Source organism: Mugil cephalus, chromosome 19 (genome assembly GCF_022458985.1).
Source record: "Mugil cephalus isolate CIBA_MC_2020 chromosome 19, CIBA_Mcephalus_1.1, whole genome shotgun sequence".
NCBI classification, from domain to species: domain Eukaryota; kingdom Metazoa; phylum Chordata; class Actinopteri; order Mugiliformes; family Mugilidae; genus Mugil; species Mugil cephalus.
In genome coordinates this window covers 16,468,877-16,493,452 of record NC_061788.1, presented here as the reverse complement: position 1 = coordinate 16,493,452, position 24,576 = coordinate 16,468,877, and the positions used below count along the sequence as shown (strand labels likewise).

Below are 24,576 nucleotides of genomic sequence, written 5' to 3'. Positions count from 1 at the left end.
GGAGCTCTGAAGCTGCAATCAATCATGTGCGACTGTAGAAATTTAACACTCACATGTGACAATGCGCACGGTGCGTGCAGGTCTACCTGCTTACCTCTACGTCTAGAGGCATAAAGAGCAGACTCAAGTGCACTCGCGCACACAACAAGCGCGGCGTGGTGGGAAAAGAGCTGCTGTCAAGTTCAGCGGCTGCAACACACGTTGTCACATCTGTAATCCAAGCAGCTGAGAAGGCGCAGATTACTGCTCACTCTCCCGAGATTCAGCTGTCATGCTACTAAGCACTGGGAAAGAAAAAAAAAAAAAGTGTAAAACAAATAACTTTAGAGGAGCCGAGCGATGCACACAGATCTGGAGCGGAGCCTGCAGTGATGGTGTCCTACATGCTATGGTTTACTTACAGCTCGGCGCTCATCGTTCGTCGGAGGGAAGACTAATGACGCTGAACGTAACGTTCGCCCGCGATGTAAACCATTATCAGCGAATAATTTTCCCTGACAATGCCGCCTCTCTTTCCGCGAGTCCTCGAGAAGGCTCTCGACTTCAAAGACGGGCTGACGTGGAGTGGAGGGTGCTCTTTCTCCTGTGCTCGGCTTTCAGGAGTTCAAAGGAATTCAGGTTAATTAATGCACTAGGTTGTAATTATGATTGGAAATAATGACCGCAGCATCAAAGCCGGACTCCTAAACAATGCAAAAAGGGCATTTTGTCAGTGTAATAACATAATTTATGAAAATCTGCATACAATGTCGGTTTTTTTAATGGGCGTGAGGGTTTGTATGAAAGGCTTCTGTCTCTTTTTTCTCTCTTTTTCTTTGTCTTTCTCTCTCTTAGACACACACACACACATCAGCAGAAAAGAAAGCAGCCCTAAGCCATAGCCACACATGGTCCACACGCTCGGTGCGCGAATCCAAGAAAAACATAGCTTTCCATCGGTGCATGGGCGTGCGTATTTGTATGAGGTCTGTGTACAGGAGTTTGTAGATCATATCTGTGTGCGAGTCAAGATACATGCTGTGCAAAAACAAACAAGCAAATCAACCTAACCCTAATCAAACTCAACGGGCGCAATTACTTCATTCCGTCTTTTTTAACAAAGTTTGCGGCCGTGCGCAGACAACAACGCACGAAGAACACGCTTCCACTCCCAATCTAAAACATGAGGGTGATTCATCTTCCTTACCTCCAGCCCAGGTGGGTTTAAATCAATGTGCTCTGTTTTAACAAAAGCATGATACAATTAACAAACTGAACATGGTGCATCTCATCTTTAATGCAAAATGATTTGCATCTCTCTCCCTCCATCTAACTACGCCGGAATGGATTAAAATATGCTCCCTTTGCACTAAAAATAAACCGTGGCGTTCGCAGACAGCAGCTCTGGTGAAACAGCCCAGACCAGACGGTCAATAACAAGCGGAAAGAGCCGGCCAGAGTAGACACAGCCATAATCGATGGACTTCTGCCTTAATGACCCAAAAGTCAGTGGTTTCTCCTTTCTTCATTCCTCTATTTCTCTCAGAGACAGGTGGTTTGATACTGGACGTGAGTCACGGCCTGCGTTTTGGGTGATAAAACCGAACGAACGTGAACGGAGAAAGCGCCGCCATTCTCGCCGCCGCCGGCTCAGGACCCGAAAGCACGAACGCACGCATGTTAAGAGATCTCTTATCAAATTAACCTTCATCGCGGTCCCCTTTGATTCCCTTTAAGATAAATAACGCACATAAACTTGTACACTTGTAGCCACAGACAGGTCAGCCCTTTTGCCGCAGACTGTGAAACCACAGAAATGCAGAAATGTCAGGGCTGTAACAACAGGACAAGCGAATGGAAGAAATTAAGAGGCTTTGTTGGTGCTTAGAAGGAATGTCAAAACACATGTTATGGATGAGTGTGTGCAGTGAGGGCTCTTTGAAGGGAAAGGAACGGGGAAGGAAGAAAGAAAGACGGGAAAAAAAAGGATAGAAAAGGAAATGGAGGGAGAGGTTCCGTTAGTGAGAGGGAAAGTGCATTTTTTTTTTCGTAAAGACTCATTTCATCGACGTGAAAACAACAGTCAACGTGAAAACCGGCCGTTAATGAAACATCCAGAAACAACCGGCAGGCTCTTCTGTTTGCGCGCCGACGTGCAAAAACATATAGAGAATGTGTTAATACTTGCAATAAAACGCACGCGCACGCTGACACACACGAGCGTAGTGCGGGGCCCCTCCGCTCCAGCTATAAGCCCGTCTGAAGTCGGGCTATAATGACATCCAGGTATGTTTGCTCTTCATTTTACACGGCTCATCGCAGCTCCAAACAGGGTATCAGCACGGTGGTGGTGGTGGTGGTGGGAGGGGGGGGTTTGGTGGGAGCCTGTGTTTGCGCAAGTGTGTGTGTGTGTGTGCCTCAAATGTACATTTCTGCACATCTGCATGGCAGTGTGCGCACTGACTCTACACACTTCTTTTTTTTTTTTTCCCCGAGCGTGTACAAGCTCATGCAATCAAATGCACAAGAACTCACACAAGTATACACAGAGGCTTCTCCCCTGCTTGTTGACATTCCAGTAGCTCGACTTCTTTGTCTGCTCCGAACTCTTCTCTCATTCAAAACAGACCTCCCCTCTCTCTCTTCTCGCTCCCGCTCCGAACACATACGCGCACGCGTTTTCTATCCCCGGTTCTACCTGCTGCCTTGTTATTGAAAACACGAGTAAGAGACACGAGTGTACACATGCACCCTGTCCTCCATCGGCACACTGATGCTCGCTGAATTTATTTTTCGAGTTTAGCAGGAGCGGAGCGTGAGCCGCACCGTGCTGCACACTGTTAATGAGGAAGGTGGTGAGATGTTTACTGTTGTTGTGGCATGGTGGCTTTATAAAATATAACCCTAGACTGTGTGAATATGGATGGAGGAACTGCTCCGCCGAAGTGAAGCCGAAGCAAGTACAGCTCCCCCTGGTGACTGGCTGCAGTATAGGTCATAAGCTCCACCCCCTCCATGTTGAGTGGATGGGTTATATGGGCCGAATATTTTTTTATTTTTATTCAAGAGTGGTTTCAGTCATGTTATGGAGTTCATATAGTGTTGATGCTGTGGAGTTTTTGGAAAAGTTTTGTTTTAGTTAGTTATTTGACCCTATAGGATGTGACATAATGGCAACCACCAGTTGCCATGCCAACAGCTCCGTCCCGTGGGGCTAAGACATTTGTAAGGACTTTTTTTTTTTTTTTTAATAATAATAATGATAATAGTGGAGCAAAGAGCAAAAATAATTAAAGTCCAAGATGACACCATACATAACCCCAGGAAAAATAGTGTCAGTTTGGCCAATGCAAGGAAGTGGAGGCACGCCGTCCATATTTATACAGTCTATGAATACAATTTCTTTTGAATTAACTGACAACAGTTCTCGTGGTGGTATATGCTGTTTGACAGTTTCTCTGTGTCCACCGTGATAAGTCTTGACATGACCGCCAGGAGGCTGCCTAAGAGCTCAACCATTAATGTACTTGTCCAGGTGAGGATGTGCTTCAAGTATGCTGACTTTTTGGTCCACGAGGGTGGTTTATATGGATTATATGAACATATTTATTTGTGAAGCAGTTTAAGATAACACCTCCAAATTGTATCTGGTAGTTTTTAGCATCCAATTTTATCATTATAATAAACCATTCTTGGGTTCCAGCGACAACAAAGAAAGTAAGTTTTTAGCATAATGAAAACGCTCAACTACACAATAGTGTTACAACTACCTTTTATTACAGCGTTCTCCTTTTTAATTGAGCTAGTCCAAAGTAGCAGAACATGACTGACATGATAAGTACATGGTGCACTAATGAAATGCTATTTCTCTTCTTGTTTTCATCTTTGTAGGTAGTGATTACACATGTAACTCTAGCTCAGAGTGTTTTTACCAAGCATCAGTGAAATCCACCTGCAAATGATACGGCTATCCTTCAAATGAATCCACATCTGTGAACCAATCCGAATGAAGAATCAGGAAATGACCGGATTGAAATGCCAGTTTTTGACCTGGCTGAGTCACCAGTAGACATAACAAGGAAAAGGGTATCATAATACTGAACACACTAAGTGACCTCAGGAGATGCATGCACACGATACCATTATTTTTTTTACACATGTCTATTTCAGGCGCTCAGAAGCCCGGGCATGCACATTGGCCTGTTGATAGGCATCTGCACACTGTATGTCAGAATTGAAGACATGAGTGCACACGTGTTAACCCCGCAGTTGAATGCAGAAGCATTCACGTCTAAGATGCTTGTTGAAGGAAGGGGTATTCAACCTGTCCGTTCCCTCGAGAACACATGCGCCCGCATGTTTTAGCTTTCCATAGTAGGCAGGGATGCGTCCCACTGCGGCAGAATGACATCTGACTGTGAGTAATGAGGTCTCTCCCAAAAATGAAAACCGTTTGAAAATACACAAAAACCAAGCCGTCAATTTTGAAGTCACACCACAATTTTTTTTTATCTCAGCCTGAAGTTATGCAGGTTTCATAAAATTATACGTTGGACTGGAATATTAATAAGACTGAGAAAATCAAAACTGCCAAATGCTTGTTTGAAAGTATGATAGCAGACGTCAGCCTGAGAAAGCTAAGCAGCTAGATCACATCAAGACTGACTACTAACAGCGATAACAACTAAAGACACCAATCAGGCTTAACATTAGGACCACTTCCCTAATATTGTGGAGGTCTCCCTTGTGCCTATGAAACAATTTTGACTCATCAGAGAGTGGACATGGGTCTTCTGAGGATGTGTGGAAACAAGATGTTGTTAGTGGGGGTCTTTGGGTCCTATGGGTTGAGGGGAGGGGCCTCTGTGGATCATCCTACAGATACTTCAGTTTGGGATCTAGTGAATTTGGAGGCCAGGTCAACACTTTGTGCTGTTTTTCAGTTGTATAAGGGTATAAGTGTCACAAGAATGGCAGTGTCATTTACCTCTCCGGTCATAATGTTATGCGGGATTCCTTTATAGTTATAGTCAAAGACTAGTGTGACATTTGTGTCATAAAAAATTGGCTACGCAGCGGTAACAATTGCTCATTGTTCCATTTTTATGAATCTGACAGGAAACGTAGAAACAACGACTGCACAGGCTGCTACTGTGTGCACACTAATTGCTTCAGTTTTGGTACCACTCTAAAAATACAACAGCGCTCACCTGGCGTGTAAAGTATTCCGTCTCTATTGTGATCACGGCAGCTAAGCGGGGCGTTTAACACCGAGGAGGAGGTGACGACGCAGAGGAAACCCACCGAGACAATTACGCCGAGGGTGAAGAAGTTGAGGGGTTTGCTTCTAAATGTCGAGGCATCAACGTGACCTGGCTACTGTGGCCGCTATTGTATCGTTTCTATTATTGCATTTCGGGAAGATGTGAGGGTGTCCAAAAGTCAGGGATTAAACCTAGGGACCTTTCTTCCTGAAGGACCTCACGCCCTTCTCAAAGAAATGAATATAATGTATGAGAAAGGAAGGAAAGTGGCAAAGGTGAAAAGAGATGCACCGCATGTCGATATGAGGTTGAGAGGAGAGGAAGCGAAAGCACTTTTATGACTGAATTTGCACATGAAAAAGGCTGAATATTGTACCATCTTGTACCACAGACAAAATCCATTCAACCGCCGTCCAAAATGAAAGAAACTCCACTGAAAAATATATATTAAAAGGTATACTGTGTTGGGTTATATGTAAAACATGACAAAGATCAGAATACTTGTACCAACGATTTAAACTCAAATTTGTAGAATTCAAATGTGTATAAAAGTGTTCGACCAGGTTCAATTACACAAGTGTTTCCCACGTTTCATTTTTTTTTCTGGTGTAAATTTAACCCGGCAACAGGAAACCCTGACATCTACGAGTTTTTACTTCACTGCAGTTTGCCACACGGACACAAAAACACATACGTGTTCATTTACGAAGCGGCCAGATGTGGCACACAGAGTCACGCAGAAGCTGAGAAAACAAACGGACGGTCAGACGAAAGACCAGAGCCGACAAACAGCCTCAGACAGTGGGAAGATTGACAAAACAGGAAAATCGATATGAAAGAATTAAGATGGAGCCACTTTAATGCAGCTGCTCTCTGCACTCTTTCTGTGTGCGCGTTAAACCTTCACTGACAGAGGGAGGATCGTACACGAACACTTAACTTAAACATTTAATGGACATGGACGGAAAAAAAAAAAGTCTTAGATAAGTAGATCTGGTTATCTATTTTTAGTAATTTACCGAGAAAAAATGGCAAAAAAAAATAAAAATAAATGCGCTTGGATGCGTTTCATATTATTGAATGTTGAGTGCTTCTGGTTTTTCATTGCATGGACCAAGGTTACAAGACACAAGGACGGGGATTTCAGCAACGCTGGCCTGAGTTGATAAGAAGCCTAAAATCCCCCCATACATTCTCACATGGATAACCAACAATAGAAACTGCAGCCTCCCCATAAAGAACATGTGAAAAAGAATACAAAGATATGTTTTTTTTCTAGCTTTAACATTCAGTTTTTCAAAGTCAATCATTCAGTTCAGCTCTGCCCTTTATTTGTGTGGGAATTGGGAATTGTTTTGTGTTGCCTATTAGCATACATCTTTTTTTTTTTGTCATTCGTTTAAGATAAACCTTTCAGAAAGGATGAAGAGCTGAGTGGGAAGCAGAGCATAAGCAGCGAAATACTGTATGTATTGCAATATATGGCAGGAGAGACACGTGAGGAACTCACCACCGTTGCGTGGATGTATGTGGAGCCACGGAGGCGACTCGAGTGTGCGCCAATGCACGATATGCAGGAAAAATCTACAGAGCGCACGTTCAACCACAAGGTTAGCGCTACCTCCGTCAGATTACCTGCACTCTAAGCGCGCGAGCCGTTGTGATGAATACGGCGAGTTATCAATCTGACAGATCGGACTCTTTGCTATGCGGCCCCGAAGAAATATGCCAGGCACACGCTCACTGTACGGACGAGATTGTGTGCGTAAAGGATTGCGTGTGTTTGCGTCTAAGGGTGGATGCTGCATCAACACGTTCTCGCTCGGATTGTTTTCTTTTCCATTTCTGTGCTTTCTAGTTCTTGTTATCTTAAATAGTGTTAGTTTAACATTCTCAGTATTTCTGAGTACTACAGAGATCTTTGCAGTGTGGAAGGATGTGCATGCTTTCAACATTTTTATAGTGAATCTATACCGACTGCTCACTTTGGATTTTTTTTTTAAAGATGCTAGACCTTCAATCTGACCAGCAACAGTATATATACCTAGCTTCTAGAATGTCTAATGGTTAAATATCCAGAATGATCAGGTTGTTATACTCAATATCTAATATTATGTGATGTATGAAAATAGAGTATTAGAATAGAAATATCTAGAATGATCCAATTGTTCTATTTTCAGAATTATCCAACGGTTATACACTCACAATTATCTGGGAACATATGGTCATAATGATCTGACAGTTATATACAGTGCACCAATACATGTGGTTATGTTTATGAAACGTCAAATCTTGCTTGACTTGATGGTTACGTATTAAGAATGATTTTGTGGTTATTTTGTACATTAGATGCACCTGAAAATGTGCAGCTGCTAATATGGGATTTGGCAATGGATGCACAATATGAGGTTTGGAGTCTCATGTATAGCGTCCCAGGTCATGTGCTGCCCGATGAGGCGTGAGCTCTGCCCCAGACGATGGAAGGATCGGAGGAGATGGAGACATGATGACGTCGCTCGTTTTGCTCCCGCGCCCCATAATAGTTTCGTCTTTCCTTCGCATTCATTTCTTCCGTCCTTTATTCGGTCATTATTATTATCGTCATCAGCGTTTTTGGTATTTTCGAAACTGCTTAGCAGTCGGTGGTCAGCGGGCCTCGCTCTGCTCTTGATCAGCACTAACCTCCGCACGCTACGCTCCGGTGAGAAATTCACGGGACTTTGCCTGGAGATGATATTACCCGGTTGCTGGCGTCTAAATGAGATAGCTCATCATAATCCCATGGCTGGTCACCTGGGCTGTGGCAGGACATTACACTGCATAATGACCTGTTAGTCCTGGTGGATTACGCGCTGCGGTGTCCCAAGGCAGCGGCGAGGTGCCGCGTCTGACAGTGACAAAGAAGGCTGTGCCTCCGCGTCTTGCTTTAGGGCGCCCGGTTATTGTATAGAGTCGGCCCGTTACCTATTAATAATGAAACGCTCTCACAAACCATTAGACCAACGCCACCGCTCGCAAAACTTGAGGTAAAAACGCTCACTGAAAACTCAGTTTCAACCACTTTCACTGTTCAAAATCCCATTATGTGTTTGATGTGTCTTTTTTTTTTCTTTTTTTTTACTTTAGAGAATTACGGTTTCATTTTTATTGTGTAACGAATATCAAAACTAAAGCATTTCAAAGCCAGACAGTGCTGGGTGAAGAAATAAAGCAATAAAAACTACAAAAAAACATGTCTGATTTGCCAACTGTAACAGAAGAGTTTAAAGCAAGTCTTTGCCAGATGATAATATTTTAACATCGCACCACATGATGCCTTTCAGTGTGGTTGAGAAACGCCCCTGCAGCAATGAACTGATCCCATCGTAGAACACGAGAGACGCTTGAAAACGTGCACAAAGGTAGAAAACAAACAGCTCCAAAGTGCACTGATGAACAGCTTAGCACGTTTCTTGCTTTCATGCGGAGTGACCTCCAAACGCGACAAACTCAATCTCGCACAAGGTGATGCATCAGCAGAGCCGTTTGGAAACGCGAGTGCTCAAAGGCTCCCGGGTGAATTGCACAGAAAGGCGCAACCCCGCGCGTTAATTAATTCTCGCCAAACCAAACGCGTACGTCGGGTTTTATGTGCGAGTAAATGTTCCCCTATGCGACGGAGGAGTTTCTCGCCACCGCCACAATCCCTCAAGCCTCGGCGGACCTCCGCTACCTCTGAGCTGTAGTCGGTGTTTTGTCAAGAATGATGGACAAGAAAGCTTTGAGAATTTGAATTTGAAAGGAGTGGAGGGAGGCGATTGTCCCTAGACAATACAGTTTGAGGGTTTGGGCAGCGGATAGTTTTCTGTATGAATCCATTCCACCACAGGAAATCACACTTCCACAGAGAGAGATCCAAAAGGCGTTGAATAAGAGAGAGATAGGGCCGTCCTTGCACAATGTCACGAGCAGTAAATACAAACACGCGGCGCCGCACGCACTGCGGATGCGCGTGCACACAAATGTGTGCGCATTTTTTTCCACTGCTTCGCTCTCTTTTGTTGCCTCTCCTCTACAAGGACAAACAGTTCTTTCAGAAATGTTGTAGTGTTTTGTCGCTTTCTTTTTCCCCCCTTCTTTTCTGATGTTCAGTCAATATTGTGGTGTTGTTTTTTTTCCGCTACACAGGTACTGGCTCTCAGTGCCGCCTCGTACCAACGCATTCCCGTAAAAAGTTTTCTAAAGAAATGCAAAGTGACAGAGACACAAGCTCAGAGTGACAGGACACGACAAACCTTTTTTCGCTCCAGACAGCAGAAAAAAAATAATATATATATATATATATTTGCGAGACAGAAAACAAGCAATCGAAGCAACCAAAGGCAGAACCTACGTCAGCTAGTCTGTCGGAAAAAAGAAAAAATCTGATTTTATTTATGTTTCTTAATCGACTGATGCTCATGTCCCAGGATGAGTTCAGTTAGGAATTTACTACCTTTCTCAGACAATGTGTCCGAGACACAGAACTTTTGTCTGGCTGGTATTGGAGCAGAAAATCGTTGGCATATAAAAATGCGTAAGGGCTCTGTACTGAAGGGGTTTAGCAAAATGTCCTTCTCCTTAATATGTCAAATTAGCTCCGGCTACTCCATTTTTACCATCCACGTCAGTACGCGAATGATGTTTAACTGGTGTGTGATAAACGCTCTTGTTTTTTTATACAGTGCTTTTCTTGAACGTTGCTCAAGGACACTTAGGCATGTAGAGTTGCACAACATTTTTGTGGATACAACCTCCTCTACCTATGAAGTCACGGCTCGTGTTGTAAGACCAGTTTATTCTTCCTTTGTTTTTTTTAGAACTGTAGTAAATCCTCCATTTGCTGTTTTGGTGAAATCCTAAGTGTCAGTAACCTTCACATCACTGTTGGTATTGCATTTCATTGTTTTTGTATATTTATTGTTCCTTGGTTTTCATTGGTGTGCTTTCATTTCACTCTCATTTGTATCGCTCGGTAGGTTTTTCTCGTATTTGGCTGTGCGTCGGAGATAAACAGAGTAACTGAAGATGAGAGGAATGACAATAAAACTGAGCTGGATTAAATAATCTGCAATTAAATGTGACAAATGGCGGTCTCTTCCTCATTCTCCACACAATACGTCACGTTCAAGACCTTTCTGTTCACAACAGATCGAGTTAAATTGGTATATTTAGAAGTGTTGCACAACTGAAGGGTCTGGGACCCCTTTTAAGCCCCCGGTGATTCAGTTCCAACATCTTGGAAGAAAGTTTTATTGCAAAGAAGCATTAGCCAAAACTCCACTCATACTGGCTGGAATTACATTAGGTTCCTGGCAACATTAACTTATTGAACAGTCTATCAGGAGGAATTGGGGGAACTAGTGGGGGCTCGGTGATTTTAATGGCGTAGGAAAACACAACTTGAGATTTAATAGGTTGGAATCAACAAAATGGCTCTGGAAACAGAAAATCTATCTTGCAAATGGTCACCCAATTCAATAGAGGGGACACTCCGTTCATCTATGAATGAAATGCCCTTTTTAATGACTAAAATAAATGGATTTTTTAAGCTGATTTCTTTTAAATTACTGCAGGTCCTTTTGTTTTCCTCGTCTCTTCTGTCAAATATCAAGAGCGTAGGATCTTGTTTTCTTACTTAGGAAAAGTAAGTTACAACTCTGAACCTGTATAAGCCCTATTTTTTGAACTCTCACATCAGGCACAAGACATACAGGGAAGTGAATATGAAACACAAGTAGCTACGGTACTTTAACGTAGCAGGGACAGAGAACAAAGCTATATTTCATTTTGCTATAGAGGAAATAAAGCCTCCCCCTCATACGCAGCCTTCTCACAATTCAAAAATTGAGCTTTACATCCAAGATTAACTGCACAGTGGAAGTGAATAAATTAATTATAAATAAACCATCTAAAAATATATCACCATGTGCCTTTCAGAGGGCCTTTCACACAGCGTGATATACAGTATGGGAAGCAAAAGTGCTTAGGTTTCTGTTTGTATGGCGCAGTAATTGGGAATACATTGACAGACCTTTGAGCCACTGCACATTACAGCATACAGCACACAGGATCTAGGATATAACTTGAAACTTCAAATTCCTAATGTCCCCAGTCTCGGCTTCACTTTTATTTCCCCGCACGACTATTAAGCTCACACACAGGAGCAAACAAGGAAACACACACATATTCATTAGCTGCACAACAGTGTAGCTGTAGGTTAATCAGGCCATTATGACGGCCACTAGCCATTAATGGGATGTTAGAGTACCATTCATTAGAGGAGGATAACAGGATCAAAGGAAATCTCTCCAATCACAGGTGAGTATCTGGCCGTTAAAGACCCTAATCATGAGTTTCAGGTGGACACCACCCACAGATGTTTCTAATGAAATCCCGCCAGTCATTTACAATTCCACTTGCCTTTGTTTTAGCTTTGTTTTGTTTTCATACCGTGACTAAAATGACTGAGACCCTTCGCAGTCATGTTGGTAATTTAATACATTTTCAGGGCAGAATTAATACTAGTGTGCAGACTAAATTTTTCCTGATGGATACTTAAGCCCTCCCACACATTAACACACACAATATGGAGTCAGGTCAGTGAAGCAGTGATTGAAAAATTCCTGATGGGATTACGAGGAGTTAGCCACTTAATAGGTGGATAAACACAGACACACACACACTAGTAAGATTGAAGCTGTGTGTGTGTGTGTTTTCAAGGGTCAAAATAAAATAATCAGTAGCAAAATTTATTGTTATAGCTCCAAAATGCTAAATGCTGTGTGACCCAAAAAAAGCGTCACATCACTTTGTTCACTATTTATTCGTCATTAAACAGTGGCTGGCTGTGACCTGCTGTAGGCCTCATTACACTATACTTCCACTAATGACTCACATTAGGCAACACACACACATACATATATATATGCTGGCTCATGCTTTTCAAGGGCAGTTTCACCTGCGCAGCCTTCTCCACTTTCATGTAGAGAGTGCCTTTGAAAGAGAGATGCACAGAGAGAAAAGACGTAGAAAAGAACAGAAATTAGTATCTCTGCAGCTCCCAGGTGATAAATGTCAAAGATCAAGGAACTCCTTTTTTCACTGCTGAATGTTGTCAATGAAAGGAATTTCAAGAGAGGCAGGGCAGGGCAAGGTTCGAGGATAAACAGTAGCAAGAAGGGATGAAGCAAAGACACGTTGTTGCTCATTTGACTTCTTGTGTACTTACTTCATATCCAGTTCCTTCTGATGTTAAAGGGTCACATTAGAAGAACAGATAAAATGAGAGTAGGTGTATGCGAGGGCCATAGATTCATCCCAGTCTTGCACTCTGAGTGATTGATGAGTAATGTAAGAACTCTGTTGAGCGGTTAAGCTTCTTACATTCTCGGCAAGAACAGAAATTTGTTGTCTTCTCGAGGCTTGTTGTTTATTTCTCAAACCGGCCGTGGCTGTAAGACACAACACAAATGTTGATCTTGCTTTGCCCAAAGGCACTGGTGGGAGCATTGACGCGGATTAGCAAGAGAGATTATTGTTCTCCACATTGGCTCAGTGCACAATCCTGAATAGAATTCAAATCCTTCTCCTTACAGATTCCTTAATGGCAAAGCTTCATCATGTCAGGCAGACCTCATGGTACCGTATTAAGACACCTGAACAATTGGCTCTTAAAATGTGGGGGTAGATGTTTTTCCTACAATTAATATAAGTAGAGTCATCTTCTGTCAAACTGGTTTGGTTTTGAGAGGGAGCTATCCTCTCTACGTTTAGTTCTGCTGCTATAGACCTAGGCTGCTGGGCGACATCCAGTGATGATATTTTCTTGCTACCGCCAAATTCATTTTTTATTTTATTTTTTCCTAGCTTTACGTTCTGTTGAAAGTCTGTACGTCAATCTTGATTGTTGTTGACACTACAGAAGTAAAACTAATTTTGATTGAATTTTAAGTTATATTTCAGGGCTTAAACCATTGGCCAATGAGCCAAGCAAAGAACTAATCAATAAAAAATAACTGAAAACAAATCTGGTGAAAAGGTCATGCCTTTTCTAAACCTTTTCTAAAACGGTTCAACGATTCTTACAATATATTTGATCCGTTTCAAATTGAGGCCAAACTACTTAGCTCACAACAGCAGGGGCAAATTTAACCAAATGAATGACCTTAAAGCTTCATTAAGCAAGCCGTCAATACTGAACTTATTTTAGATTCATTTTCACCATTAAGATCTTCACTGTCAGCTGCAGTCATTTTAGTCTTCAGGGGAGAACCATGTCAATGAATAAAACCAGTTATTTGTGTATAGTTAGGTTCATATCTGTTTGGACAATGGTACGTTACTCCTGGAAAGTGCTCTCCACTTGACAAGATGATGTGGAGGGGTTTTACTTTACCATAAATAGGATCCTGAGGTTCAGGCTTTTTTATGTTTATGTTGATTGGTCACTTCTAATGATCATACCAGCTAGCCTAGGTACAGACTATTTGACTTTACACTGAAAGCTCCTTTGAAGAGGTGTTTTGAGAGCAGACCAGACCGTTCCCTCCCTAAATGATGCAGACAAAACAAAGGAATAGTCTAGATCTGTCCATGAAACCGTCTATCGTCCAATTACTTTTTTGTCCCTTAAAAAATTCTGCATTCTGTTAAGGGTTGTGGACCAAAATGAGAAACAGCTTCTAGGCTTATTTAATCATTTTGTGAGCAAATTGGAAAGAGCTAAAATTTTAATGTGAATCTACATTTTTTTTTTTTTTTTTTTAACCGCTTCAGACTTTTGGGAAGAATCCATCAGAGATAGAGAGGGAACCTTGATCAAAGCTTTACTGGGAATCCCTTCTAAAAGATTAATGAGTTAAAAGAGTTAGACAGGCAAACACACACATGTACACACTCAGTCAGACACCACACGAGGAGACACAAACACTCTGACTCAGACAGTGAGATTCTGAGATTCCATATCTTGGCATAAAACACTGTGATTGGTTGGAAATGGTCCATTACCAGACCGATTTTATCAGACAGTCGGGAATCCTGCATCCATAGCAAACCAATTACAGAGCATTCACCACTAAACAATAATGGATTCTATGGATATTTGCGTCTCATATCTCACATTTTGTCTTTTCCTCCTCACTTGAGATCATGAAATGTGACACAAATCTAAGAAAGGAAACACAGACTGACTGATGAGGTGGATGATTGTGTTTCTATGTGTTTAGTGATTGCATCCTCATTTGGGTATGTTGTGTTATTTTGGATTCAGAATAAATACGCTTCCTTACAATAGCTCTGAATCAACATTTATTCCACGTGTAGCTTGATAAACTTCAAGAAATTTCATTTTTAAAACGAAACAACTGCTGTTTGGGTCCACCAACAGAAGTTAGTCCACTATTGATTATACAGGCTACATATTGGTGGGTGGGTAGAGGTACATCCACACTTCACATTATTATTATTAACTATACATTATGGTTACTCTATAGGACAGGCCGGGCCACAGAAAGGGTCAATGTTATGAAGCAGTCATTGGTCATTAGATAGGGGGAGATGTTTTGTTCAGGTGGACGATTTACTCATGTATACACATTAGCCTTTTTTAATGACACACACGTTTTTGACAACTCGATACCTTATTCTACTTACCTCAGTTTCATATTTTAGTTGCATTACTTAGTCTGCCACTCAAGAAGACTTCATTTAAATGCAGCTGCTCACAGTCATGGCAGGCTGAACCAAAATCAATGCGATGAGACATTCCAAAGGACTTTCATCTGTGTGACAGATTCAATGGATAAAATTCTTTCAAACCATGACCCTGACTCACACATGTTCATTGATTTTTTTTTTTTCAGCGTTCTCTATTCGATACATGAGCGTGTGCTTTTCCAGCTTAGAGTTTATGACACAGAGCAGAAACATGGCTGACGGAAGGAAAAATATAACAGGTTTGTACGTCAGTGATTACAAATAATGAAAAGCATAACATCGCACGCCATTTCACATCCTGTAATAGACAGCTATTTGTTCTTGTTTCAATTTTTTGTTCCGTTTCCCCTTTTCATCATAAACTTAAAAGTCTTTCTCTTTCGCTATTATCTACTATTGCTTTGTCTTCCTCCTTCTCCTACCACAGCTGTTACTTAGAGTCTATTGGATTAGACAATATAATAGACATAAACCATTATCTACTCTTCTGTTAAACATCCAGTGCAATAATCTACCAAACCTTTCAAAAGGCAAAAACATAACATTTATATCAGTGTCAATCAGCCTCTTTATCTGCTGCTGTATCTCCTCTGTCTCAGACAGGAACTCAGTCAGCCAACAGCTCGCTCGTCTTTAAACCAATTGACTAATTTGTCTGGCAGGCATTGAGCCAGTCAATCCTCTAATCAGCCAGTCAGTTGGTGAATCAATGGCTTCCAAGTGTATATTTTTGGAGGTTTCCATAATGGTGTTATTCTGCACAGTATGAAGCATATCGAAGTATTTCAGATGCTTTTGGATCGTTTCACACCTAAAATTATTACAGAGTTCAAGATATTTGACTTTACAATATTATTTGGGAGGGTTTAGGCTCTTCCTCTTGGCAACACCAAAGATTCAAATTCAAAGACACAACCAAATGTGATTAGTATGACTTTTGCCATGCCTTCCTGCCAGACATCCAGTTAGTCACACTGTAATCCACCTGCCAATACAATCAGTCAATCAATTGGTTGAGCTCCGTCTTGAATTTAATACAAACAACGCGCCAAACACAGAACACTGATTACACTGAGTGCTACTCAGGATAATGAGCGTGATCGAGGTTCCCTGAAGGAACATACAAGACGTACCGGTGAACAGACACACTCACATCAAATTTTGTGCTTTTTTTTTTCTACACCAGCTGACTGTTTTCTCTGTTGACACATCCGAGAGCAGTTAAATCCCATGAATAACTGATTACATTTAGTCATCTGGATTTGTCTTTTGTAGTTCGAAAAGTGCAAAGATTCACAAATCACAAGCAGAACTTTCATAAGAATGACTTTGTGTGCTTGGCTGAGGGGAATTTTATAGACTTTATAGCGTAGGGCTAGGCTCAGACTACAGATATTTTGTAACAGCTAATTTACCACTCCTAAAAATCTGAAGGAAGCATCCAGGCTGGATCTCACTCAAAAATTTGGCCCAGATTATCTGGTAATGTCACGGTTGAACTACTCCTAAATTAACGCGCCTAATGTTAAGGATTTAAAATCTGGATGATTACCTCAGTTCTCTAAAAATAATTAATTACTGCTTTGTAACCTTGTAGTAGGTCGGGGCCTGAAACACCCAGTGACCTCAGAAACATCCTCATCCGATCGCTGATGAGGATCATGTCAACACTCCAGCACTAATTAATAATTGAGGCGTCTCCTTGTAGTGACAACTACTATATAAATATACAAGCAATATAAATATACTAACCCTTAAGGTCAAAGTTAGCCAGCATATTGCTGTTGACACATATCAAAACTGACAGTTACAATATTATCTACAAGTCCTGCAGTGCTACGTGTTGGTTGCATCTCCCCATCCACTTTCTCATCCACACTCCTTTAACTTTCTGCCCTTCTTTCCTCTGTAAAGCATTAAGAAGCAGCAGAAAGTTAGTTTTCTTCTCCTGATTTTATTAGTGGCTGGCAAACCATATTGTGGCTGCAGTTCTGTCACCCATGGCCGACCACTCAAAGGATTTAAAGCAAGGTGTTGCACCACAGTCTCAATCATGTCATATGTGCCAATTTAAGCTTAGTGAAGAGTATCTGTGTGTGATGATAATGGATTTGAATATCGGGTAAGATCTTTAAAATACCTGTCCACTCTTGTGAATATTAAGTCTCGGAATAAGACGATACCTGACTGTCCCGATTTGGAAAAACAGCAGACAAAAGAATATTTAGCAGTGTATTACATGGGAAAAAGCACATGCAGAAACAGTAGATATTTATCCATTAAGTAATAACACATTTAAATCATAAGCTATGTGGATAATTGACGTATATTTAGATTCAATTATATAATACTATATAATTGTCATGTATAGATCGGACTGGCTGAGACCAATAATTACTTAAAAAGATACTTACACTTATCCCAGGAATACATCTAATACAGCCTATTTTCTGTCTGACATCCTACTTTTGGAGTGGCTATTAATGCTAATTACCACCGTCTATATGAGCGTCTGCCAGGGAATTAGATTAGACTTGGCTGTCACGCATGATAGGGGCGGTTCAAAAATTGCCAGGATTAATTCAATTTGAACATTTAGCCTGATCCATTCAACGAGAGTGCGGATAAATAAGTCTGTAGCGGAGCAGAGCGTACGCCGAGGCATGTTGGAAAGCCAGAGCAGCACGTGTCAAACGCTCGAGAAATAAATACAGCTTTGACAGCTGTAATACCATGGAATTAGTGCGGGAGTTAACCTCTTACTCTCCTGAGGTCTCTAATTTGCTCCCTTTCCCTCTGTCCCCTCTCTGCTATCCCCTCCTTTCTTTCCTCCATCCATAGCGGATGGAGCGTGAGGTGGAGGCGATCAACACGGGGCAGGGATGAAGCACACAAAAACATTTAGTGATGGTGGCATATCAGCAGCAAATGATGTCATGGGTGATAAATCTGCTGCTGATCACTCAGCAGATGGATTACTGCACGGGAGGAAAGGAGAGAGAAAGGATGCCGAAGGGAAAAAAAACACCTAGAGTGGGGAGGTAAAAAGAGAGAGAGAGAAAATGATGGTGGACAACTAGTGTCGATGATGTGGACGGTGAAGTGGAGGAAGAGGGTGAAGCACTGAATCAATGAGAGAGGAGGAGGAAGGGAGGACGATAGAGCGGCATTAGGACGCAGAGGGAGGGGGAGAGATGGAGCGAATGATTATGAGTGGAAACGTCCGTCTCTCAATCAGGATATGGACTCCCATAAATAACGTGCCCTCTCAGTCTCCAGCATGATGTCACCACATTCACACATACCACAAACCAGAGATGTGGTGTGGGAGCAGATGCAGCCGCGCTGTTTCACTCACAAAAGGAAAGACAATCGAGGGGAAGTGAAGGTAAGCATATCAGTTGCACCCTATTTTTCTCATTCTGTATCTCATTTTCTTCACTTCCTCCGCCTTCTATTGAGTTTTCTTGTCCCCGGTTCATTGGTATTCTCATTGCGCTCGTGCTTAGTATTTACTGTTCGAGGCATCCCATTAATGGAATGATACTGCTTTGACTAGGGACTTTCTGGTACATCTCAGGATTGAAATGAGATGGAAAGCAAACCACGGAGAGGAGGATGAAAAATGAATCGGAGAAAATGAGAAACGGAGAGAGAGACGCAAAGAGATAAGTCAAATAATGAAATAAATGATGCCGTATTTCTACAGGGGGATCTGTTTTAATGTAAGTGCTCTATCTAGGTTCTCACTGCATGAGAAGTTTCACTTTGCATGCAATGTGAGTGATTGTATCGCTGCTTGAATAAAACAATCAAGAAGAAAAGGATGGATGGTGTGTCTCATTTAAATGAAAATATACTGTGTTAAAATGTACTATGAGCAGTCGTTCTCTTCCTTTTTCATATTGTATTTCCAGTCACATCTTGGTTACTTACATCACAGGTCGCACCAATATCAAATAACACAGCAATAACACAAGGTGAGAGAACACTGAGCCAATTAATCAGCAGCAGCAGCCCTCACAGACAGACAGTAACCAGGTTTGTAGTAAACAGTGGTGGTAAGGAACAGGTTGATCACTAAATTCAAGATCCCCATTACATAAAAACATGAAAGGCCATCTCTATGTCCAGTGTTACTTTAGAAAAAATGGTGGCACAATCTCCACTGTAGATATGAATGTCTCATCACACCAACACAAGATTTATCAGAGACAGAAGACAGGAACCCTATGTCACTCAAAAGGCCACGCCCCCTTATGGGTCAAAACAAAGGAGAAGTCGCCGAAATGCCAAAGAGTTGCTGCATTGTGTATTGTTCTTCGAACATTTTAACAGATAAAGTCTAAGATTTTCTCTGCTCCCCTGAAGAGAGAGGGACAAAACCCGAAAAAAAAAACGTGTGGCTTCAAGCCATAGAATGGGTGGACAAAGATGGAGAGCTGTGGGACCCTGATAGTCGATATGTGTACGTGTGCGCGAAACACTATCACTTTGAATTGTGATGCTAACGTTGGCCAATGTTAGTTTACTTGTTAGTTATAATGTTAAAAACAAATCAAAACTCATGTTAAAAAGCCAAAGTAGTGAATGTAGATGCTGAACTGTAATGACAGTAGGTAACAACAGGGCTGTAAAGCGATTTTTTTAATGTCACGATTAATTAATTTAACATTATGGAATGATTATGATGTGATGGCAGATTTCATATATTACCAGAAGATTCAATGAGGTAAGAGTAAATGTCCGGCCACTGAGTGGGGTCCTCAACCATTTCTTGGTCGGTAGGCTTTATGGACATACAGCCACTATTTTTCACTTATCAGGTTTTTCTATGTAATGTCACTGCTTCACATGGCAACGACATTATATATGTCTTTTATATATATATATATATGTGTGTGTGTGTGTCTTATATATATATATATGTGTGTGTGTGTGTGTGTGTGTGTGTGTGTGTCTTATATATATATATGTGTGTGTGTGTGTGTGTGTGTGTGTGTGTCTTATATATGTATCTTTGGTATTTGTATTTACCGCCTGTGGTTTGTCTTCACCCAAAAGGAGGAGTGGCCTAATTTGTTACTATCATCTATGACTGTGCATCAATTTAACCACAATTATTTCTTATATTTTACTCCTATTAATCACTGCAAAGTCCAAGACATTGGATCGTTAAGGAAAATGAGTGGATCCACTCTGATCAGAGCCTATGGGGACTAGTGAACCCAGACTTGTGTTTCCTTATCTATATCTGTTACTCATGTTACAACAAAAGAGTCTAAACTATCATGCAGAATTTATGTTGATGTACTGATAAATGTTGGGAACTGTGGGTCCTGTAGTTTTACGGTGCTTTTACATCATTGCTTTAAAGACAGTGATGCGATTTGTAGTTGCACAGGTGAACACAGGCACTTAATCTTTAATACTGCACGTTTTTAATTACAGTTACAGCCAGCCATAAATGCAGTGTCACGCGCCGGATGCAGTATTTATGAAGTTAGAACAATGAAATTGAAACATCTTGGCTGCTGAGCAAAGACGTTGCTGTAAAAAGAGACAATAGAGTAGATTTGATTATTAATGTCTTTTCTTCGATCACTCCAACACTGTTGCTCACCTCGTCACCATGAGAATATTCTGCCTGTAGCCAGTCTTATATCTGTATGAACTTTTGCTCCACTGTTGGAGAGATCTGCTTTCTATCCAACACTAATGAATAAAAATGACGTTATTGATCCTCGAAGAGATTTTTTTCCCTTCCCTCCTCCTCAGCAACAGCGATGCTGAGAGGTCAGGGTCAGCAGAGGCACACAACGTGTGTCTGGAACTAAGACTGTTTCAAAACTAAAGCTGCAAACATTCCAAAAAATCCATACAGACAACTGCACAATCCCACACACTGAATCAGTACTTTCACATTGTCATATGGAATGTGAGCATTTGCATATGTAAGTAACATAGCATGAAAAGCTGTCTCAATGCCGGTTATCAGGGTTCCCTCTCTCCGACTCCGTCTCCCACGCTCTCGTCTCTTCGTCTGTCATCTGGTCCGTATTCTCTCACGCCTTTTCCCTGTCTACTGTCTTTTCCACCCACCAAATAACTTCCCTGGCCCTCTCCAACCATCTCATTGTCTATTTTTCACAAGCAATCAAAAATCAAATTCACAGCCAAGAACGCTTAATTGCCGTGACCTCTAATTCTCACTCCCTGCGTCTCTGTGGCTTTTTCAGATTTCTGTTATTTTCTTTTTCCTCTCCTGTTTCACGCGATGCTTTATTAATGGACTTTTATTTCTGAGCCTCGGGTTTCCATCCAAGTTGTTTTTTTTTTTTGTTCTTTCTATATACCTTTGTCAACATAAATCACAATCAGCTGCAAAGAATAGAAATTCAATGCACTGCACTCGGTGTCTGGGCAGTTTTTATTTGGGGATGGAGCTCATGTTGCTGAAGGAATAATCCAGTATTGGGAGGAATGTGACAGAAATTTGACTTTAGCGTTTGTGCGTGTGAGTGCTGATGTTGTTGTGTTTCCACACCAATTGGTAATTTGTTCAAGTTGCAGATTTATTCAAATCGAGTCAAAACAAGGGAAAGAGAACAAGCTCCGCTGACTATGTATGCACTGAATGTACACATACAGTATGTTCTCTGCATCTGAGTGAGCACACTTGGAGGGATGTATGGGAGGTTTTAAGATGCTTGCTTAAGGCGCTGCTGTGGAGGCAATTTGCCTCAAGTTCCCAAAAGCTGCTTCTCTAACCACAACACACAGTTGTGGGAATGGCTCATGGGCTGCCCCTGAACCATCTTTTTTATTATGGGCAAAAAAATATATAATTGGCAGGTAAAATCATTTCATACTTGTTGTCTTTGCTGAGTCTCTTCTTAGGTGTTTAAAACACCAGCTAAAACATGACATTCTTTAATCTCAAGTTGAGGGGAGACCACAAATTAAAGGACCAGCAGCGATTGGGTAACAAGAGAAATTTAAATCTGAACGAAATTCATCAAGCGACAATGGGCGTTGACACAAAATGGGGGAACAGAATTAGTTTAACCTCAACGTTGTGATGAAGTGATTGAGTTAATGACCAATGGGAGCAATGGACGCAGTTGATTGACATATGGCAGTAGTTTGCCCAACCCTCTGACTGGCATTGTAACCACACGGTTGATCTTATTTGTACTAGTAGTAGTACACAATAAAATGCTTAATTTCACATTTTGTAGCTATTTTCTAACAATTGCGAGTTATTCAATTTGTAAGATACACACATTTGCGCGCATTATATATATATAAGTATCTAAGCTGTGGTTTTTATACTTTCTGAGCTATAGCGTTTTTGAACAGATGACCATAGCTCAAAAATATACATCATACAGCTTCAGTATTTATATTGTATGAATCTGTACAACATGAGTGAACATTTTAATAATATGTCAAAATACCAAATGTGCACACTATTAATATAGATTAAAAATGAAAGTTGTTTAATCGTGATTAATCGTATTTCTTCGTGTGGAAGTCAAAGGGCTAAACTTTGGTCCCACCAATAAATGCATCATGCTAACAGCGCGTTTGGAGTATCAGGTGAACCCAGATGGAGTGGCAGCACTCCTTAGAGTATTCCCCCTCCAAATGCAGGCAAGCAGAGCAAGCTCTGTCCATACACCAGCAATGTTTTTAATGTTCTGCTTGTTTCACTCAGCCTGGAATGCCCTTCATTGTTTCAGTCACAATAACCATGTTTGTCATTCTTTAAATCTGTAAATTAGATTAGGAGCGAAAAAAAAATAAATATGGCCGACATGTCCACGGCCCAACATGTTTTTTGATATTAACCAACCCTCATAAATGTGTGTTACACGTGTTACATCTAAGGCTGTTTTCCGCACGCATCTTTCCCTGCTTCTCAAACGACTTGCCTGCTTCGCGTTTCCTCATCTGTCTCACATTTCTCCGCCCTCACTCATTCCTTCTGCGTCTGCCTTTCCTTCCCTCCCACTTGCCATCTCCGTGTCTTCCAGACACCATCGAACTCCCGTAAATGTGGAGCCCGTATCTATTTGTTTGACTCAGCCCGCAGACGTTTTGTACCACTGTTTCTTATTGTCTTTGTTCGGAGATGCGCTGCTGTCATTAATTATGAAGTCTCAGATGGATTTCCTATACACTCGGCGTCACACACAAAGACAGTGTGTGCTTTACTCTGTATGTGCATTTTGTACAAATTGAGTCAGACCTAACAAGAGAGTTCATTCCTCTTCTATCCCTCGGTACTGACTGCGTCGACTGTGTGTTTGTGTGTGTGCGAAGAAGCTTTACTGTGTGTGTGTGTTTGAATCTGTGCATGCGCTCTGCCAAGTCAGGCGCACCCCAGGGAAGTCTGTCAATCAACCTAGCTGGCAATTTGTCAGAGAAACAAGGCACTTTGCGAAAAAGGCAGATGTGTAAATGTGTGTGTGTGTGAGAGAGAGATAGAGAAAGAGAGCATTAGGGCGTGTGCATGCGATTTTGGGTACAAACGTATTGCTGCTTTTGTTAGCATGTATGCAGCGATGTCTTTGCAGAGCATACGTACTCATCTGGTTGTTAGAGGTGTGTAAAGGCATGATATGTTGCAAAAAAAACAAAAACTGAGGAAAGTTATAGCTGGCCTATGGTACAAACACACATATTCACAAACTGAAAGTCCTGAAGACAGAAGTAGCATCTAAAAAAATACATAAATTAGTTGGCTGCAACAAGTTTAAAGATTATTCATTCTTTTTAATAATTAAGTTGTATTAAAAACTAGAAAACATGAGGGTTTTAAGTCTTTTTTTATACTTATACTCATTTCTCTGCTTTGTTTCTACGTTCTCAAATCTTTTCAGTCTCCGCGCACTCCTCCATTTGTCGTCCATCTTTTACTTACCTTCTCCGCCGCTTTCAACTTATCCCCCGGAGACAGCATTGCCATTCCCATTTCTGCTGAGTTTATGTGTGTGTTTGTGTGTGTGTGTGTGTGCGTGTGTGTGTGTGTGACCCTCGTGACAGCGATGTGCGTCACTTGGGAATTATTGACTTCCTTAGACTCTTTCTCTGTGGTCAGCTGACTTAAACAGTCCAACCTCATTGGCTAATAAGTCAAGGCCACTAAAAGTCAAGTGACAAATCGACTCCCCCCCTTTACTGAACTCTCAGAAGAGCAACCGCCGCATTACGTCTTTTCAGATCCCTCAAAACCTCCACACACAGATCTTTGAATCACGCTCATGATCAGTCAGTTGACCTGACTGGCTCCTTTGTTGAACTCGTATTTGTTACGGAGGTCGTCTTGGTAATCTGGGCTAAATATTAGCGCCGCGCACTGAGGGACGACAACCTGATTCACTCGGCTATTGCTTCTTTGTGAGCGGGGAAAAGTGAATTCCACTTAACACGTCTCCCTTTTACTGGTGCACCCTTGACCTCGTAGAGTAAAAGTGGCTACCGGAGCTCGAGCTTGTCAAACAACACATCCAAATCACAGCCTCATAACTCCACCGACCAAATCAACACAAGCAAAAATAACAAGTTAAAGATGCACCAACAGCGCCATATA

The 24,576-nt window shown here is 41.5% G+C and overlaps 1 protein-coding gene across 2 annotated transcripts in view; it reads right to left on the bottom strand.

The window, feature by feature from the left end:
* Positions 1-24,576, bottom strand: part of cntfr (ciliary neurotrophic factor receptor) — a 221,234-nt gene that overhangs the window by 103,715 nt on the left and 92,943 nt on the right. The gene's annotated exons all lie outside the window — the stretch shown is intronic.